The sequence below is a fragment of the Nicotiana tabacum genome, chromosome 5, assembly GCF_000715075.1.
Source record: "Nicotiana tabacum cultivar K326 chromosome 5, ASM71507v2, whole genome shotgun sequence".
NCBI classification, from domain to species: Eukaryota; Viridiplantae; Streptophyta; class Magnoliopsida; order Solanales; family Solanaceae; genus Nicotiana; species Nicotiana tabacum.
In genome coordinates this window covers 120,624,883-120,629,820 of record NC_134084.1, presented here as the reverse complement: position 1 = coordinate 120,629,820, position 4,938 = coordinate 120,624,883, and the positions used below count along the sequence as shown (strand labels likewise).

Sequence of the window (4,938 nt, the reverse complement as noted above, 5' to 3'; positions counted from 1 at the left end):
GGCAAAAAGATTCCTGCACAAAGTCGTAAAATAATATTTGATAATATATATAGACGGTGGCACTATACTCATCTTAAAATTTCACATGGATTACATGTTAAAATATAATTATGACTTCCATAATTGTATTTCGAATAATTCCTAATATTTGATAATGGATGGTGGCATTATTTTATAGTTTTTGACGGTTGAGTCCCTTACGGAGACGGAGTCATTACTAATTCAATTATGAGGCCATGTGCTTTTTTTTGTTGTCTAATTTTTCTTTTATAGAGTACACAACCACTAATTTCTGAATAAGTTGAAATAAGAAAATGTTTTGCTCTTAATTTTTGCTATTCTTCTAGTATTTGTTTTCATCTTATAGCATACTGCATTATTATTTTGACCAATTTAAAGGTAAACGACTAGATATTACGAAACTATATGCATCCTAAATAGAAGCAGAATTAATCAGATTTTAGATCACTGTGTGAAATATTACTTTTTGGCTGTTATATTTTTTGTAAAGCATGAAATCAAAATCTAGTTTTAATTCAGACGACATTGTATATTTAAAACTAATATTAATAACACCCGGAAAAAGAATAGATACTCTCATAAAAATAAGTTGGGAAGTCTGAAAAATAATTAGTTTTGATGTATAACTTCTTTGAGTTCTAATAATAAATCCATAATATATGTTCCCCAATATTAATCTATCCGAAAACAAGTTTCCCAACTTACGACTTCAGTTTTTTATTACGCTTCTTCTAATAATATTACAACTTTCTCTATAAAATGTATAGTTCCTCTCCGCTCTCTCTCTCATTTGAAAAAGAAACTCCGACCCAATGAATGTCCTTGAATTTTCTCTTTCTCTATTGATTATTATCATATGCTTCACTTGTTCTACATGGTACCTTACAAACAGATGGTGCAAAAGCTCAGTGCCAACAAATTGGCCTCTGGTTGGAATGTTACCTGAGCTTATTCGAAATGCTCATCGCATCCATGAATTTGCAACTGATGTTCTTATAGACACTATGGGCACATTTGAGTTCCATGGTCCTATTCTTGCCAACTTGAACATGTTAATTACTAGTGATCCTGCAAATATCAACCATATCCTTAGTAGAAATTTCTCAAACTATCCAAAAGGGCATGAGTACCGTAAAATATTCGATATATTAGGAAATGGGATTTTCAATGTTGATTCTGAGCTTTGGGAGTTTCATAGGAAGACCACTATATCCTTGATGAGCCATGCCAAGTTTCAAACTTTGTTAGAGAGGAACACGTTGGGAATCTATTGAAAAAGGGCTTATACCAATTCTTGATGCTTTTTCTAGACAAGGCACCCCATTTGATTTGCAAGATATTTTTCATAGATACAGTTTTGATGCTATTATCAAGTTGTTACTTGACCATAATCCAAGAAGTTTAGCCATTGGTTTGCCTCATGTTCCATGCGAAAAAGCATTCGACGACGCTATGGATGCAATTTTTTACCGCCATATATATATATATTGCCAGAAGGCTGTTGGAAATTGCAAAAATGGCTTCAAATTGGTAAAGAAAAGAAGCTCATTCAAGCATGGGAAGCTTTTGATCAGTTTCTATATCCTTGCATTCCACGTAAACAAGAAGAATTGAGGAACAAAACAATCAAAGACGAGGACTTCAACTTATTTGCTGCCTATGTAAAAGCATACAATCAATGGAACAATCGAGATTCGAGCAATGTACACAATTTTTTGAGGGACACTTTCTTAAATTTGATATTTGCCGGGAGAGACACCACAAGTACAACCCTCACTTGGTTTTTCTGGTTCTTAGCCGAAAATCCTTTAGTAGAGGTAAAAATTAGAAAAGAGATCCAACATCAATTGCATCTAAAAGAAGATGACAACCTCAAGTTTTTCAACATGGAAAAAACACGAAAATTAGTATATCTACATGGTGCTCTATGTGAAACGCTTAGGCTATTTCCAACACTTTCCTTGCAGCGTAAAGTTCCACTTGAATATGACATCCTTCCGAGCGGTCATCGTGTTAGTCCAAACACGAGAATTGTGCTGTCGTTCTATACAGTAGGGAGAATGGAGACTATATGGGTAAAATATTGCTTAGAATTCAAGCCTGAGAGATGGATAACGGAACGAGGAAGGGTTAAGCATGTGCCTTCTTTCAAATTCCCAGCATTTAATGCTGGACCAAGGCGTTGTATAGGGAAAGAAATGGGATTCATTCAGATGAAAATGGTGGCAGCCACAATCATACAAATTTACCAAGTCCAACTAGTGGAAGGTCAAATTATTTCTCCAAGTTCTTCTATTATCCTTCAAGTGAAAAATGGTCTGAAAGTTAGGCTCGTTCACAGGGTTCCTCTTCGGTCCAGCTAAGCGTCCATTGACAAAATTGAAGTACCTTAATTAATTAAAATAAAATGTGCTAAACTGATGTCATATGCGTGTATAATCTTTAACTTTTTAGATAATACAAATGAAATTGTTTTCTTTCTTTATCTGCTTGAAGTATGTTTACTGCGTAGAATATGTCCACACTTTGTTATATGATCGAAAGCTGTGTACTAATAAATGGGACTAACCACTTTAAGCGATAACGTGGTACCGAACTTGTTAGGACCGAAAAAAGTCAGGTGTCATACGACAACTAGTAAGCAAATCATGAACGATGATAAATCAGATAATAAAAGAGAAATCTATCAAAAGAGACACAAACATTTAACATGGTTCAGTCAATTGACCCACGTCCACAGACGGAGATGAGCATCCACAATATAGCCATATGGGGTTTGAGAGTCGTGTTTAGGGGGAGAACTTTACGGGACAAGTGTTAGTGTGTCACTTGTGTTTGCCTCTTCGTAACGCTATTCTCTCGATATTTTATACTCTCTTTTATATATAGTAGATTGCTCATCTCCGTCCGTGGACGTAGGTCAATTGACCGAACCACATTAAATATTTGTGTCTCTTTTGGTAGATTTCTCTTTTTTTATCTGATTTATCGTAGTTCATGGTTTATTTACTAGTTTCCGTATGATACCTAACTTTTTTCGGTCCTAACACGAACACGAAGTAATCTACCATTCTGTTCTTTCTTTCATTTGTCAAGGTACGATTCTTGTCCTAATTGTAGTCATTTAGGAATGGCAGTGGGGCAGGTGCAGTGCAGGGGGCGGGTTTGGCTGAACCCGTAAAATTTTCAACCCGCCCAGCCCCGCATGGCATTTTTATCTGTTTATAACCCGCCCACGCCGCATCAAGTCTTTTTCCTTTTTCATTTTGTTATTTTTATTTCTGTATTTCTTCTTTGCTTTTCAATTTTTTTGCTTTGTTTCTAAACAACGTGTGTCTAACAAAAAGGAATTTGCTAATTATTATTGGAAATCGTTCTCTTATAAAAATATTCAAACTCTTATGCCATATTTAATTTTTCGTCAATATATAGACGTGATTGTTAACAATAATACTTGAAAATACCACCCGAAAAACACTTATATTCTATAATGCTTCATTTATATATACCATACATACATATGTTAATTACTTTTATACTCAATAAAACATTAAAAATTCAACTAAATGTAATGTTGTAGTGTGTATACCTCAGAAACTACTTTTTTTATTCTAATTTATGTGATCGAGTTATATTTGGAGAGTCAAAGGATGTGATGATCCGATAGGTCATCTTATGTTTTAAAAATCTAATTCCATGTTTCGAAGCCTTAACTACATCATTTTAGTCCTCCTCGATTTACGTGTGCAGTCCGGGCGTGTTTCCGGAAAGCTTCTATGTTAAAAACTTAGAAAATATGAAAATTTTGCCTTAAAATCCATTTAAGTTGACTTCGGTCAATATTTTAAGCAAACGGACCCGGATTAATATTTTGACGGTCCCGGTGGGTCCGTATTGTGATCTGGGACTTGGGCGTATGCCCATAATTGAAATCTGAAGTTCCTAGCTCAAGTTATCGGACTTTGTTGAAATTTCAAAGTTAAAGGCTTAATGAATTTGAAATATTTGACCAATGGTTGACCTTTTGGATATCTGATCCATATTTTGGTTTCGGAATCTGGTATAGGTCTAATACCATATTTATGACTTTCCTGTCAAATTTGGTGAGAAATAGAGTTGGTTTGACGTGATTCGGACATCCGGTTGTGAAAATAGAAGATTCAAAGTTTCTTAAAAATTCATTTGATTTGGTGTTCAATTCATAGTTATATGTGTTATTTGGCGACTTGATCACGCGAGATAGTTCGTATGATATTTTTAGACTTGTGTGCACTTTTGGTTTAAAGCCCCGAGGGCTCGGGTGAGTTTCAGATAGGCTATAGAGTGAAATTCGGACCTAGAACACCGCTGGTGTGCTTCAGTTTTGTTGCAGGCCTCAAACCTTGCAATTTCATGTTCAGGCTTCGCATTTGCGGCCACAGATAGATTCGCATTTGCGAGCTACTCATATCATTTTCAAAGTGGGACTGGGGAAACCAGTGATCGCAATACGATCAAAAGGTCGCAATTGCGAAAGGTCAAGTGCGCATTTGCGAAGATAACAGAGATGGGAAGGTCTTTGCATTTGCGATGCTTTCTTCGCATTTGAGGGGTTTGCATCTGTGAACCGAGGTCGCAAATGCGACATTTGCAACTGATCAAAATGGGACTTAGATTTTTGGTTCATTCTTCAAATTTTTAAACTTAGAAACCCTAGAGGCAATTTTTTAAAGACTCTTCTTTCCCAAATTATTGGTAAGTGATCCTAAACTAGTCTTTCAATCTTTCACTTCTTTTCCTAAGATTTCAACCTAAAATCTAGAGTTTTCATGGTGGAAATTGGGGGTTTTGGGAAGAATTAGGGATTTTTGAAAAATAGGGATTTAGACCTCAAATTGAGGTCAGATTTCAAAACAAATTTCATAATCGGGCTCTGGG

The 4,938-nt window shown here is 35.4% G+C and overlaps 1 pseudogene; it reads left to right on the top strand.

Moving 5' to 3' along the window:
- The first annotated feature begins 833 nt into the window (after positions 1–833).
- On the top strand, positions 834–2,447 carry LOC107793264 (alkane hydroxylase MAH1-like; annotated as a pseudogene).
- Positions 2,448–4,938: the final 2,491 nt, after the last annotated feature.